The sequence below is a fragment of the Protopterus annectens genome, chromosome 4.part0 (genome assembly GCF_019279795.1).
Source record: "Protopterus annectens isolate FY-2018-M chromosome 4.part0, PAN1.0, whole genome shotgun sequence".
NCBI lineage: Eukaryota > Metazoa > Chordata > Ceratodontiformes > Protopteridae > Protopterus > Protopterus annectens.
Genome location: NC_056733.1, coordinates 1,140,033,354 through 1,140,050,612, shown reverse-complemented (window position 1 = coordinate 1,140,050,612; position 17,259 = coordinate 1,140,033,354).

The window sequence follows — 17,259 nt, the reverse complement described above, 5'->3', positions numbered from 1 at the left end:
GACTCGCCAATCCTAACTTCCTGGGTTCTGTCTGTGAGCCAGTTGGCTATCCACCAGGTAACAAAAGGTTTGTATCTATCCTCTTGAGTTTGTCAACAATGCCCAAGTGGGATATTGTGTCAAATGCCTTGGCCAGGTCAAGGTAGGCCATGTGAACAATTTTGCCCTCATCCATTGCTTTGGCGACCTTGCCTTACTTCTTTGCACACATATTTACAGAAATATGGCAAATATATACATTTTCATAATCTTACAGGCAAACTCTGATATCTGTCCATGTATGATACTCACAATTCATATTATTACACCCAGCTGTACATTTTTATAGTGGCTTCAGAAGGATACCTCACTCCTCACCTTACCATCTTTTCATAACCTAAGTCATAAACAAACTGTGATATCTGTACATGTGTACAGCACACAAACACTGTTCTTTTACCATTTTGTAAGTACTAATACTGTCTTCAAAAAGTTGGTCTTATTCAGCATGTCAACATATTACCTGCAACAGTTATTCACCAAAATATGAAAGAATATCATAATTTTCATAACATGAGTCATAAAGAAATGGTGATATCTGTACATGTGCACAGCATACAGCTCCAGTTCTTTTACTGCCTTTAAAATGAGGTCTTACTCAGCATGTTGACATGTTCTCTACCACAGTTATCTAACAAAATATGAAAAATTATAATACGTTTCATATCCTAATACATAAACAATCTATAATATCTGTACACATGAACAGCATACAGACAATTCTTTTACCATCTTAAAATGTTTTACTCAGCATGTTGAGAAGTTCCCTAGCAGATTTATAAAAGATATGAAAATTATCATAAATTTTCATAACCCGAGTCATAACATGTAATATCTGTACATATGAGTATTTTATTTTATTTATGTATTTTTCATTTGTTGACCAGGCCCTTTTTCAGTGGAGGACCGAGGAGAAAGGCTCCAACATAGGTTAACAGACTAGCATCCAGAGTAGTAATTAATAAACAAGATGCATAATAGCTGCAATACAAAAAAGCATAAAATCATACACAGTTTTAAAAATGTTCTCATCATACAGAGTAGTATTTAATCCTAGTTCTAGTAAGTAGAGGTGAGAAGTGGAAATAGCACAATTGGGGGAAAGGAGAAAGAACAAGTGGGGAAATAGAAAAAGGTTTATGGGGGGGTGATTGTACTGACAGATCCATTTAGTTTGCAGGTATTGTTTAGTAGCAGTATTAAATTGTTTTAGTTGCTGAAGTGACCTGATTTCGAGTGGTAGACTATTCCAAGCCTCCGTGGGATTGAAACTGTACAGATTTTGGCCAATTTTAGTATTAGGTTTATGGATTTGAAATTCCAGGCCAATTATCTGCTTGTACTCTACGCTTTAGCGAAGCATATTTGTGAATTCAATAATCACCATTTTTCTTTTATTGTCATTAACCATGTGAATATTGAAGACTAGAAACCATGGGGGGGGGGTGCAATTAGAGCTTAAAGAATTAGAATAGCAAATTAGAGTACAAGCAGATAATTGACCTGGAATTAATGAGCATAGCTCTATAGCACCAGTTTTAAAACTAAAAGCTCTGCAAAGAAAGAAAATTAATTGATCAAGCTATTTTTTTATACAATTTTATAAATTTTTATATTTCTATCTATAAGGTAGATATATTATAATATTTATAATATTTATAATGTTCATGATATATATAACAAGCATATTTTGGTGTAATATTTGTGTATATTTTCAGTGGAGATTTTAATATACTCATTGCTGTATGTATAATAACATTAGGGTATTACATATGTATGTCAGTCACAATATGGGTCCAATGAAAGAAGACGTGGCAGTATAAAAGGATGTGATGTAATACTTTTAAATGTCTGATGAAGTTTAACCTAGTTTTAAACGAAAGCGCTAAGCATGTTTTATTTTGTAAATAAAGTGATGTTGGATCAACTGCTGGAATCGTGTTTTATAGCTGTGGAGGCTCAGCTTCATTTGCCTTTCATTTAGTCTGTTTTTGGCGTTTTCAATTTATTTTTATGAAAAGCTAGATTGGGGATGGGGTTCAGTAGTTTGGATATTGAGTCAATAAAATAAGAGTTGGTGATGGTGATGAAGATGTACAGAATACAGTTACAGTTATTTTACTGTGTTATAAGTAGTGAAAAGGGTTTTCATCAAATTTAATAGAGGTTTACTTACCATAGTGGTCCTACTTGACCATGGTGGTTTATCATCCTTTGTCACTAGGTGCATGTTGCCAGTATATCCTCCATTGCTGCCATCATGCCGTTGTGCAGATCAGTCAAGAACAGGTCAATGCCATCTTCATTTGTGTGAACTCCATCACTTCTGAAAAGTTCAACATCTTCTGCAGTGATGCTGTTATGGCTGATTGTTGATCCGTTGACTCTGTGCATCAAGCCATGCATGAACCCATTCTGTAAATGTCTGACCTCGTGCGCTGCCCATTGGCTGTTTGCATTTCTCCAGTTCTGACAAGAAACTATGCCAGATCACACAAAATGACAATGTGGCCACCACGACTGCATCTGCTCAAAAATCACCTTAATTTGAAACCTCAGCTCTCCAAGTAGAAGAGTGATGATATAATTTCCTCCAATGTGCAACACAATTATGTCAGGTTCAGGGTAGATGGAACATTTCTCGTAGCATCAAGTTTCAAAGGTATGAAGACTGACACTCAAATGTCTGCCAGTATGATGTGTAATGATTTGATACTGATTTGCCAGAAGACCACAATCTTATGAAAAACAAACATAATAAAGGTGAAAAAACCTGGACATTATGTGAAAATCTGTACAGCTGAAAGGTATGCCCCAGGATGGCAACTGTCCCATGTCAGCTGTGAGTGATCAATAAGGTAAAACAATGAGGTCCCATACTGGAGAACATGTATCAGTCAGCTAAGGCAGGTCACAAGGGTAAAAACTGTCATTCAAGGTACAGGGTGAAAACCCAAAACAGGAACAACCTATGGCAAAGATACCACCTGTACATCAGTGTGTGTGTGTGTACAGCTTTAAGAAGCTTTCTAGGGGCTTGCACAAGTGCATAAATACTGAGCACATGTAAGTCTGACTGCCATTTTGTGGTAAACTGTTGAGATGCAAGCATGTATGTCTGTATAGTCTATTTGTTAAACCGTTCGTTTATATTTTGTAATGCTGCTGTCCATCCTGATGTGCTTCTATGTAATAAAACATATAAACGAACTACCCCGCCTGTCCGTCATCTACACTAGAGAGGGACGAGTGACATTGTGTCTGAAGTGGCATGTCTAAAAAGGACATGGTGTCAGAAGGGGATCCAGATTCTTCAGTTCAAGACTGAGAGGCATTCAATTAACACTGGAGGAATATAGAGGAGTCAATCATCCCTACTGCATGTATAACTCGCAAAACAGGTCAGAAACAAATTTCAGCTATTAAAACTTAGTCAAGCTATTTATTAGTCACAAAATATGAAACAAGGCATTCAGAATGCTCTAAATGAATTTCTAACGGAAATATCCAATACTGTGATATATTAACAGAAATATTCAAAATAACTACGGAAAATGTTTGAAATAAAGTCTGACTCACATAAAATGAATAAAATAAGGAAAACAACCACATTTTTTGCTAAGCACTACTTTTTCGCATTAATCAAAGCTATTCGAGTTGTCTGAAGCATATGCAGTGTTCACATGTTTGTGCAGTACTACAGTACATTTAGTTTGGAAAATAGAGCCATTACAAAGCATATTTCACAAAGTAAAGCATTTTGAAGAGTTTATTGTGCATTTGAATGTTATTACAAGTGCTGGCTGTGTGCTTCTTTATGTTTAATTACAAGGGCCATATTTTTCAGTGTGTTTTAGCATAATTTGTTGGCATGGCAGAGAGATTTCAAAAACGGACTCCACTTGTGTTTGACAATAATTTTGCAGAGAACTGAAGAGTGTTTGAGCAAGAGTACAATATTTTCATACAGGCTACATTTTCTGATAAAGATGACCATACAAAGGCATTTATTCTGCTTAATTTAGCTGGGTCAGAAGCCATAGAAAGGGAATGCTCATTTGTGTATACACATCCCGTTTTTGCAGGAGAGGGGGAAAACCATCACATAGTTGTACTGACTGAGTCAAGGGAAGACCCAGAGTGCTTAAAACGTAAATTTGGAGAAATTTGTAACCCCAAAACAAATGTTACAATGGAAGGGCACTTATTTTACACAAGGGATCAAAAGTCTAGTGAAACTTTTGCAGCATATATAACTGATTTGAGAAAGAAGGCTAAAACATGCAGATCTGGTGATTTAAGGGATGGGTGGATGAAAGACAGACATGTTCTGGTACTAAAGATGATGCTGTGAGAAAGATTTTGCTTCATGACAATGATTTAACTTTGAATAAGGCCATTGAGATTTGTCAGATACATGAGATTATAGAAAAGCACACAAATATGCTTACAAATGAGAGATGCATGCTTCCAGTAACTTCTAAGTCCAATGTTGATAGTATGCAGCACATGGTTAAAAGAAACAGGCCCAAGTACATGGTTGCGACTGTAAACCCTGCAAAACTCACTGAGAAGCCCTGTAGATTTCTAGCAAGTTCCAAGGCATGCTATGGAAACTGAAGAGTCTCAGTGAAGCATGAGTGAATCAGCAAACTCAAAGCATGTTCCCCCACCCAGTTTCATTGCCAACTGTCATAATTGTGGAGGAAGTCATGAGCCTAAAAGGGAAAAATGTTTAACTTTTAGTCAGCAACATCACAAATGCAATACGTGGAATCATTTCAAAAGTTTTTTTAAATCAAAAGGCACACATTCTTTTATTAAAAGAGAATATTTAAACAACAAGTCGATCAATTAGAAAGCTATCACCCTACTTTTTATGTTGATGGTGTGTCAGTGCTTCATGAAACAGTCAATGCAGTAGATTTATGGACAATGAATGAAGTATTTTGTACTGTTTGGATAAATTGAAGACCCATAGAGCTCAATGTTGACACATGTCCAAAGTGCAGTGATATGTCTGCAGAAACATTTGCTAGAGTATGTGCTGGTGAGCAGCTTGATTTGGCAAAGCGTGTGAAGCTTGTTGCTTATGGTGGTGAACAGATTCAAACTGTAGGCTCAGTAGTACGTTCATGGTGCTCTGCTGGAAGAAGCTACAAGTTTTTATTTTAAGTGGTCAAAAGGCACATCCAGTCATTATTAGGGCTCAGAGACTTGTTGAAAATGGGACTGCTTTCATTTAATAAGGCAGTCCATCATGTTAGTTTGAAAGACCAAAGCTCTAATTTCACCCAGTATATTTTTTCTACATATGCTGATCTTTGCGAAGACAAACTAGGCAAGCTTCCAGTTGTGTACTCCATGACGTTAGACCCAGATATCAGCCCAGTTGTCAGGCCAGCTCAGTAAGCTCCAGTAACTATGCAGGACAGAGTCAAAGCTGAGCTAGATAAAATGGTGTAGCAATGTGTAATTTGTCCAGTAGACAAACCAGCTGAATGGGCATCTTCCATGGTGGTGATAGCTCATAAGAAAAGCTCAGATGATATCAGAATATGTATTGATCCATGAGATTTGAACAAAGCACTGACGAGACCTCATCATCCAATGTGTACAGTCAAAGAAGTCACAGCACTAATGCCAAATGCCACTGTTTTTTTCTGTCTTAGATGCAAAGAGTTAATTTTGGCAAATTTTGTTTGACAAGAAATCCTCATCGCTATCTATGTTCAGTACTCTTTTTGGCAGGTACAGATTTCTGAAAATGCCATTTGGGATAAATTCTGCCAGTGAAGTCTTTCAACACTTTCAACATGCAATGGAGCAAATTTCTTCCGGGTATCCTTGTGCTATAACAGTAGATGATATTCTAGTAGGAGGTAACGGTGAAGCTGAGTATGACAGAAACCTCAAGAAAGCTCTGGAAAGAGCTCATGAAGTGAATCTTAAGCTGAATCCTAAGAAGTGCAAGTTCAGGTTATGAGAAGTTACTTATGTTGGTTATTTGTTTACCAGTTCAGGTTTACGACCAGACCCATCTAAGCAAACAGCCATTCTTGAGATGCCAACTCCAGACAATGTTCAAGCCCTTCAACGCTTTCTTGGCATGGTTAACTATCTAGACAAGTTTATTCCAGACTTAAGCCACCTAGCAGAACTGCTTAAGAGAGTTGACACATGAAGATGTATCCTGGTTGTGGTTGGAACAGCACCAAAGATGATCTGATGTCCTGAAACAGAGAATTCCCAGTCCACCAATTTTCAGATGCTATGATGTCCACAAACCAGGTACTCTTTCCTGTAATGCTTCAAAATTTTGTCTTGGTGCAGTCATTCTTCAAGAGGGTCACCCTGTAGCCTATGCATCCAGATCTCTAACCCAAACTGAAATGCAGTATGCTCAGACAGAGAAAGAAATGTTGCCTTCCAACTAACACTGTTTATTTAAACTTTAAATGCAAAAATACACCACGTTTTTCGTTCCGCTAAATTGCAGAACTTCTTCAGAAACAGTTCCCCACTCACATAGGCGCATGTATTTATAGATGTGGATAGCAGTCTCTAAAGAGAAAGGGGAAAATGCTGCTACAGGAACCCCTATTTATTTACCCCCGAACAAAGAGTCGTGAGGTGTGAAGGCAATGATATTACACAAGAGGTAGCCATGACTGCATGAATCTGATTGGCTGCCACTGCTTGCATGACATCCAGGGCCAGTGAAACAATGCGGGCTAAATCTGTGGATTAATTTTTTAACACCAGTAAATAAAATTAAAGTTTTCCAAGATCTTTTATAGTTTTTAATTTTTTTTGGGGGGGGGTTAATGCAGGTGAAGGAAGAAATAAAGTCTGCCTTCATCACTCAGACATGTCTGACACATTAGATTGCAATGCAGAGAAAATTAGCTTGCTTTGAGAGATAACAACCAGAGAAAGCTGGTTTTCTTTAAAAAATCCTGTGTAAACTATAGTTAACTCCACTCCGAAAATAAAGTTCAGAAGGTAATTAACAAAGTTCAGGTAACTTTTATATTTAGTTTTCAGCAATGCAGTTAAGTTGCCCTTGTGAACATAGTTGTGCTGCTAGATGACACTCGGATTTTGTAATGTACAAGGATAGTTACCGCCTCAGGGAGTGCTTGGATGTAGCCTTAGATGTGCCCTGTAACAGTACTTGGGGTTGAGTCAATCTGAGTACAGGAGTTGCTGCGGGCTGCAACACAGTACTTTAGACTAGATGTAATGATAGTTTTAAACAGGGGTATAAGCATCTTTTCATCCCTTCTTAACAGTGTGTGCAAAATATTCCTAATGACCGAGTAGAAGCTTCTAATAACTGATGACATTTTGGCTTCAAACTTACAGGATTTGTCAAGGATTACTGCAACATCCCTAAGTTCTTGTTGAATTAAATGCCAGGTTCATGGGTAACTCCTTTGTAATAAATCTGCAGACCCTTACAAGCCTAGCCAAACACCTTTTCAAAAGTTCCCTGTACCCTCAAGAAGAGTAAGACAAGACAGACTGGGAGAGAACTTGAGGCTACCCATCCATTTATCCTGGTTTACCTTGTAGGTGGCAAGGGGGCTACCCTGCTTAACAATGTAGTAGAAGTTTGTTCCAGAGCTTAGGGATATGTATCTATCACATCGTGTCTTATTTATCTGCTGATGAAGGTTTATTTCCTTTAACCAAGTATTTTAGATACCACCAGTTCAAAGTTGCAAGGGAATTTGAAGCCAAACAGGGCTGGATCTTTCATGGCTCAAAAAGCTAGACACAGATCTCCACAGAGGCATTTGTATGAGACTCAGTATAGAGAAAGGGCTACCAGTCTCTTCCGAGATAAAAGTTTTGAAACCACTGATCTTTTTGGTTATGAATCTCTGAGTTTTCTCAAATTGTGTGATACATTTAGACAAATACATGCCAAAAAGTGTGTTATTGTCAATAATGGGTGTGATGTGATATGAGTAAAGGGGAATTAATACTTCTTTGGATCTAGTGGAGATGCCTTTGGAAATGAGATGGGCCAAATAAAAAGCTTTACAAACTACTGTGCCAATGTGATGGTAAAATGATAAGGAATATCAACAAGAGTGCTGACATCCTTTACAGCAGTGTCTGATTGGAGAGGTGCATCACCTGTATGGCAAGTGAAACTGCTTTGTTTATCAAAATGAACTATGCTATTTTTTTTTTACTTTCAATTTGAGAACATTGTCCTTGAAACAGTTGTTAACATGGTCTAACTTATTTTGGAGCAATTGTGAGTCAACTGAAGAGTGAATAACAGTACCCATCTTAAAGTCATCTGCAAACTTAGTTAAATATAGTCCAGAAATGCAGACTTGAAAGTCTGAGAAATAAATTCCAAAATAGGACTGTCCTAAACTAAGCCATGTGGTACACCACTGGGAACTTTTTTGCTTTTAGAGGTGACACCTGTGACTCTAACCATATGGGCTCTGTCAAACATCCGGTTAACTATCCATATCTCTCAGCTGTCCAGATTTTTGCCTTATATTTTGGGTCTGTTCACCATAAAATTTGTGGTTTTCTAGCAATTCTTTGAGGACTGAACTCACTAAGCAATGACAGACATTTGAGTTTCAAACTTTATAACCTTCTGAAAATATGTGGTAACACAAAAACTGTTATTTTACAACTTTCTGAGTTTATAAAAGCAATAATTAAAATCAGTCCTTATTTTTGGCCCTTTGTCCCACCATTATTTTTGGCTTTGCCTAGATTTCTTGGGCTGAGAAGTTCAAAAGTCAGCAAATTGAGCCTTCACACTAAAGGTTCAGAAATCCAAACAGCAAATGCAAAATGAAGAAAATATCTGAACCACCACACTGTAGAAATACACAATTTAATAAAACACAGTGTAATGTAAGTGCTTTCAGCTTACAAACCCTTCTTCAGGTAACTTACAACAGAATAAAATTTCACATTTAAAATATTCAATAACCAATCAAATTCAGTGCTAAGCCCTCCTCATAATCAGGGCGGGTTTTATAGGGATCACTTCATTCATACCTGGGGTCTATGAGCAGCCAGCTCATTGATCCATTTTATCTCATAATATTCGGTTAAGTTGCACAAATCTGCCCCTCTTTTAGAAATTTTTACAACCTGGAGCACCATAAAATCAAAAGTATGTCCACTATTTTTACTAACATGTTGATACAAGGCATTATGTTCACTATCTGTACGTATGGCTGACAAATGCTGTAATATCCTGTTCTTCAATTTAAAGTTGGTCTTGCTAACGTAGAATGAATGACAGTCTTTACGCTGAGCCAGGTATATAACATCTGTCATATGACAATCTGCGTAGAGTACCGGGGTATACTCCCTCTTAGTCTCTGGATGCCTAAACAAATTATTCTGTCGAATATGTTGGCATGCCTTGCAATGCCTGCAAGGAAAGTACCCTGATGTTTGATCCTGGCCCCATTGGTTCAACATCTATCACTACACAACAAATCATTTAAATTCTTATGCCTCTTAAAACAAAACTGTGGTTGTTCTGTTACAATATTCTTGAATGTATCATCTGTTAGCAAAATGTCCCAGGTCTGTCTAATGATGTTACATATACCCCCAATATTATTGCTCTACTTGATGTTGACCCATAATGGTTGCTTTTTGGCCATTACAGGTCAATATGCATCATTACTACCCTTAGAAAACCAGGGTCATGCCCTGTCAGCCCTTTCACCGTGACATTGATAGGGTTGGGAGGGTAGCCTAATGGTTAAGGTGTTTGCCTTACAAACACAAGGTGCAGAGTTTGAGTCTCACAAGGGATAATTGGCTAGGCTTAAAATGGCTCGCAAGAGCAGTCAGCCTAGTACTAATCTATGAACCTATGATAGAGTGCTCGCTCTACTACATCCCCTCTGTAGCCCCTCTTTCAGAGGTCATCTGCCATTTCAAAGGACTTCTGTCTAAAGCTCTCATCATCAGTACACAGCATTGATATTTTATAAAACTGACCCTTGGCAAATGTTGATGAGGAGGGCTCAGCACTGAATCTGATTGGTTATTCGATATTTTAAATATGAAATTTTATTCTGTTGTAAGTTGTCTGAGGAAGGGTTTGTAACCTGAAAGCACTTACATTACACTGTGTTTTATTAAATTATGTATTTCTACAGAGTGGTGGTTCAGATATTTTCTTAATTTTGCATTTGGGCTGAGAAGTTGAGATGCATGTAGCTATCTACTGCACAATATAATGATTTATATTCAGATTTACAAGTCTGTTAATAATGCCTGCATGGGGAATAATGTCAAAGACCTTGGGCAGATCTAGATATGCTACATGTACTATATAACCACCATCCACTGCTTCAGTTACTTTTTCAAAGAAGTTAATAAGGTGAAAGAGCCAGGACCTTCCTTTGACAATACTGATTTAATGAGGGTCCAGGTTTAAGAGATTTTCAATGTTCAGAATAATAAGGCCTCAGATAATGCACTCCATAGCTTTACACATGAGGCTAATTAGACTAATGGGTTGACAGTTACCAAGGTCAGTGGTTGGGCCATCCTCGTGTAATGGCATTACAATGGCTGTTTCCTTGGCTTCAGGGATCTAACCAGATGAGGGGCTTCAATTTAAGAGGGTAACTAGAGTTCAGAAATGCCATACTTGGCACTGATAATCAAGCAACCTTGTATGTTGTCAGGGCCCATGGATGAAGTATTCTTAGTTTTTCAGAGAGTTGGGAGAACTATTTCCATAGTAATTAAAGGGGGTTTGGATTGTAGGACCTGTGGAATAGCTATAGCTGTAAGTGGAATAAAATTTCCACTATATTAATTTCTTTTGTAAGAGTGTGCAGTGTTATCATGGACCAGCTCTTAACATTGTTGGGTGCTACCTTTTAACTTCCTGACATATTCAAAGAAAGATTTGTGAATATGTTTGGTTTTAGTGGCTATTTTAATTTTACACTCAGCTTTGAACTTCCTAATGGTTCCCTTAAGCTCTTTGTTGGTTTGCTTAAGAGTCCTCATAAAGTAGGTAGAAGATCTCTCATAAACATTAAGCAGTTTACTTCTCTTGTTATATGCTTTATTTATATGGGTATTCCACCACAAGGGTTTATTTTAAATTTTCTCATCATATTTGGTGCGGAAAGAAACTGCCTTATCCATATAACTATTTAAGTGGGGGTAGAAGTCAGAGACATAGGCAGCAGCTTTAGTAATGGGATATACTGGAGGATGATTACAGCAGAATTTATTTAGATTATCAAGTGAATGAAGACTTGCTTTTTAAAAGTCCTCAAACTCAGAGCAATTTACAGAAGTACCCCCAGTTTTAAATTATGATCTGATTTAACAAGACATGATGACATGTGAAAATGTGCAAGAAATGTCAATATTTTTAGGATTTGACCAAGGATACTGGGGAGCCTATTAGAGTGATTAAGTTTGTGAAGGAGAGTTAGCATTTATAATGCTATTGAAGTATTTGGTATGCTGACAATTGGCAGTGTAGGCCAGCAAGTTTATTGATGGATATTTGAAGTCCCCCAGTAGAAAGGTCTTGGGTTTAATGGGAGTTTCAGCTAATGTGTTAAGATAACTATTATGCTCAAAAGGGGGCATAGAGAGTGTTCTACAGATAGCTATGAGGTGGTAATTAGCCTTATTTATAGTGATTAGGACTTCTAGGAGTTCACCTGTTGTGGCCCAAGGAATCTATTGTGAGGTGATGCTATCCCTGACAGTATACTGATGCACCCACGTAATTGGCAGTAGGTCTAAAGATGTGACAGACACTAGATGCAGAAATAGAGGAGGTGCTTTCATTGCTCTGAAACCATGTTTCTGTAACTACACATATATGAATGCATTCACATTGCAGGAGTGCCTGAAGCTAAGGCATTTTTTGTTAAGAGTCCTGCCACTGAGTAGAGCCACTTTAATGGGGTCCAAATTAGAATTTACTAGCTTGCAATGTCCATCAGATGGACTCTGCCTAAAAATGGCATTATAGAGGCAGCAAAGTCTTTAGCATGAATGGGTAAGCCTTGGTAAGAGAGGTGCAAATCACTGGTAAAACAGGAAGACTTGTCAGACATCTCATCCCAAGCTGACACATGTTGGATCCCCCTAGAATCATACCAGCTACGTAGCCAGTCATTAAAGCCAATTATCTTCCCTTTGAATCTTGGCACCATTTTGGATGACGGTAAAATACTATTTAAGAGCAGTGCCTTCTCTGCCTTAGACTCATACATAACAAACTCAGTCATATCCTTCTCTGTGCCCTTCTTGGTAGTGTTTAAGATCATTCATACCCAGATGGACCACTATCAGATCATAAACATATTTGTCAGGATGGATTGATCTGAGTCCTTCTTGCATCCTTGCTACAGAAAGACCACTGAATATCACCCTATATTTATTCAGCCTGGTGAGGGTGCTATCCATACACCTTATTATAGTTATATATTGCTAAAATATTATGATTGTCTGATGTAGTCTCAGTGTGGGCCATACGGGCTTGGAGTCTATGGACTTGTGACTCTTGCAGGTTTTTGTCCTAGGTGTGGGTGTGTTACTGTGAACTAATGCCTGAGGTTCCTTACTCTTTAGCCTGGCAAGCTTAGGCAGTGTTCTAACAACCTCAGCATAAGTTGGTTTAGTAGAAGTTCTTAGTCCAGTAAGTGAATATATGTTGTGCTTACTGAATGTGTTCTGAGTTCAGACAGTCATTTCCAAGCTAAATAAATACTTACACCTCTCAATAAAAAGTTCTTGGTAAACATGAGGTGGTTACTACACTACCTCAAAATACCTAGTGCTATCAGGCTGGTGATAGAAGGGGAAAAAAAACAGCTGAATGACTTTCCATACTGGCCAGTGCAGAAGAAGGGTGTAGGATAGGGTAATAACTTACATTTGGTATATGACAGTGGAGGATAACTGACTGGGCTAGGAAAAGGTGATAAACTAAGATATGGCTAAAGGATAAAGGAATGAGATTTGGCTACTGTAGTAGTCACAAGTACAAAAAAGAAATGTGAAAGTGACAAACTATGTAGATCTATAAGGAAAACATTAAGAGTGGCAAATTTAACTCAATAGCTTTACCCAATAGGCTAATGTGGTCTCTTCCTAACCAGTAAAAACAATGAATAGTGGGTAGTCTAACTCAAGAGATCCAGATGCAGTAACTGTAATAACTACAGATGACCTAAATGATGTTTCTAGTGCAGTAACAGTATAGTAGTCAGCCGAGTAATTTCAGTATATCACAAAGGTAACATTGTACTCTCTGCTGTAGTACTGTATGGCAGTAGCTTTAAATACTATAACACTACAGTACTCAATAACAAGCAGAAATGCAACACCACCAGTTATCAAAAAGTGTAGTGAGTAACGGAGATAAGTAAATATGTTTTTATACACCTAGTATAAGTAAAAGACAATACTGGACTATTATATGTTCTTTGACAAAAAGCTAAAAGATGAACAGCATGCAGGTGATCCTGCAACCCAACCTGCTCACATATTATAGTTGCAAATGTCCCCACAACTTTGTGCCATCAGCAAATTTACTGGAAATAGAAGTCTTCCATTAAGGTAGAAAAAGCACAGGACCAAGGACTGATCACTGCGGTACCCCCAAAACACCAGTTTAACCTTGGAAGTTTGTGGCTTGTTGGTCTAAGGGTATGATCCTCACTTAGGATATGAGATATTCTGGGTTCAGCTGCCAGAAAAGCCCAGTGTTTTATCTAGAAGGTAGTGTGGAGGATCAATGTCTTACTCTGAATGAGCTGCTTCCTGAATTTAAGAGTTTGATGCCCTCATTCTGAAAAGTCCGCAGAGGTTCCTCACTAAAAGAATACAGGGCATAATTAACATGTCCCATTCAGACCAGCTAAAGGGCCTATTCCTGTATTCTGTCTCCTACAGGCTGTTGAGGGGAGATCTATGCCTGGCATACAGATCACTGTCAGACCCCACTCTGATGGACCTCCTGCATATCCGCAAAACAAACAGCACCAGAATTACCTGTTTTAAAGAGTGAAACCTTGCCTGTAATATGAACATGACTTGCTGGAGATACAGGTATGCAGCCCGGAGACTAACCCATCCATGTGAAGCAGAGTTCCTCCCTAATCCAATTCAAGTATAACTTGTACAGTTGGATGGGAAACAGGAAATTCATCCCTGGCTTGGCACCTATGTCTCTAATGGACATAGGTAACCTGTAAATGGTTCATCTCCCAGGCTTGTGTTTGCAAATGTTTCACCTCCTACGTCCCTGCTTACACTTATCAGGGGTACCAGAACTTGTCAGAGATTTGGGATGCATGGCTAAGCTTAATAAGGCCCTTGTGGTCATTAGCCTAGTAAACACCTATGAAGTTGCCTCAACTATTTTAACTCTTAATGATCTCCTAACATAGTGAATTAATTATCCTCTGTGTTATAGATCTGTTTACCACCTGTCTCTCCAGTGGCTTGGCTATCTCATCATATGGGGGATCCCTGGCAGTCTAGTGATTAGAATTTGGTGATCTCACCATCATCGCCTGGGTTCAGTTCTCAGTCAGGTAATTAAAATTTTTGAGGGGTAGGCTTGGCATAATGGTTATGGTCTTCACCTTATAGATACAAAGTATAGGGTTTGATTCTGACCTTGGGTTATTAGCTATGCTCAGAATGACCCTTCAGGGCAGTTATCCAAGGATCTATATTATATATTCGAAGCTTCAAAATTTCGAACCTCATATGTTCAACAACATATGAGCAAAACTTGAAACCTTAATTATATAATAAAAAAGTAAAAAAAAAAAAACTTACCTTAATGCTCTGAGCAGGGGGACAAGCTCCCCTGCACCCCCACACCCCCCTACTTAAATATGCCAACTCTGAGACCACACTTCAGTGCAGAAAAGGGAAATTTTCCCATTCTGCACATACAGAGCCGTTGTCTTTCACTTTCGAACTTTTCAAAGTTCGATCATATGGTGTCGACCATATTACATTTGAACTTTGAAATGTTTGGCAATTTAATGGAGACCCGTTATCCAAGTATTCACCTGTTAACCTACATGACATCAAGTCAAATGTCTTTATCAGTCTATGTAGATAACATCCACTAGTAAGCTCTGTTCCAGTGTTTCATGTTTACTCATTCTTGATGTACATTGTCTTGCCTTTTGACCAGGGTCATTGCTGAAAAGGGTCCCTGGATCAGTTTTCCCATCAGGTTAACAAATGAAAATAAGGAAATAACATAAACACTGTCTCAGTCTGGTAGTTTTGAACTATTTTCACCACTCACTTTTCAACTATTCTTCTTTTGTTAAAATTTTTTTTTTTTTTTTTTAAAGTTCAGCATGTATATTCTGCAATGAATGCTTATTTGTGTACTACCTATATGACCAATTCATTTGTTTTGTTTTTTTCCCACACCTGGGCTGAGCCTGAAATAGGTCTTCATGGATCAAGTTTCCATCCTAGATGATAAATGTAAATAAAACACGTACCAGCCACAAAAAATCTCCATATTAGGGGGGTGCACCGAAATGAAGTCATCACTAACATACAAATATTAAAGGTTTACCTGTGTAGTTTAAACAAAGTAAAAAGTTTTGATATTCTGTAATTTCACAAATGCCAGCAAAAGCAATTAGTAGAGACAGTAGGGAGTACTGATGTACAACTACTAACACATAAAGGTAATAGGGTGTTTGGCCTTCTCTCCTCCATATCATACAGTATTGCAACAATCATCATTAAAGAGACAATGTAGTGGTCATACTTCACAAGTGTGCAGATTTTTGCAGAATGTCCAGATTTTTGGCTCATACTATTGACCTGTTCCTCATAAAATGTGTCATTTTCTGGAAAATCACTGGGGTTATCTGAGGATTGAAGTCACTAAATAATGGCATACATTTGAGTTTCAGACTTTGAATCCTTTACAAAATGTATGTTAAAACAAACCCCGTTACTCTTCCAACTTTCTAAGTTGATAAGAGCAATATTTAAAATATGTTCCTAATTTTGGGCCTTTGTCCCAATTTCTTGCACTAAGAGGCTGTATGGTCGTGGTACATCTGCAGTTTTCTTCTCAGACGTACAACCCGTACAGAGAATAATGAGGTCTGGTCATTTACTGCTATAGCTAGATGTGGCTGAGACTCTGTATTAAGATCATTTTAAGCATTGCTCATGTTTCTCTTTATCTGTCAAATACCAGATGTGAAATACTTCTGTAGCTTGCCAGGGTACTTCTGGCTACATCCTCCACCCACCTGATGGGAAGTGAAAGTGAATTTAGAATGTACCTTATAATGTTAGCAAATGGTGGAAAAACTTACATATGCAATACCGAAGACAAAGTCAAACAGGTGTCTGGCATAGGTGAGAATTACCTCTACCTGCAGACACACCAGCTGCAGCAGAACCGTTTTTTGTGCTGACCAGATATAGAACTGAGGCTTCCTCTCTGCTTAATTCACCTCTAAGAGATTTATAGGTTGGTACTAGGCTATCGGCCCTAGGGCCTATACAAACCTAGCCATAACAATTCCCTGGATATTTCTTCCCACAATATTTACTTCCCTGGACCCCTGTCTAGCAGGGCAACTGACATGATCCCCGGGGTGAATTTCCTCTCTCTCATCCAATCGTCAAGGTTCTTTTTGAAGAGGGCCAAGGTGGCGCACTGCTTGACATGTATGGGCAGTCTATGGGTCAGGAACCTATCCCTCCAGCATGTTTTGTTCATTGTTATGACAAGGTTTAGATCCCTGGAGCGTGTGGCTCTGAGGGATTGGGATTTCTTTAAGTGGAGCATGTCCAACAGCTCAGGGTTTGACATGGCCTTGTATGTTAAGCAAAGATCGCCTCTGTGTAGACGATATGCCACAGAGTATAGCTGGAGTTTTTTTACACAGTCAGCATAGGGCATCTGCTTTAGGCCTGTGGTTCTTTTAGTGAGGTATTTCTGCAGCCTTTCCAGCTGTTGCAGATGTCTTGTGAGATACAGACCAAACAGGGCGCTGTACTCTATAATGGGTCTAATGAGGGATGAGTACAGTGGGACAATGACCTCCTTTTTTCTGAATGAAAATTCCTTAGTGATGAGGTGTGCCACATAGAAGGATTTCCTGACTGTTGTGGTGATGTGGTTATCAAAGGTGAGACCACTGTTCACCTGTGTCCCTA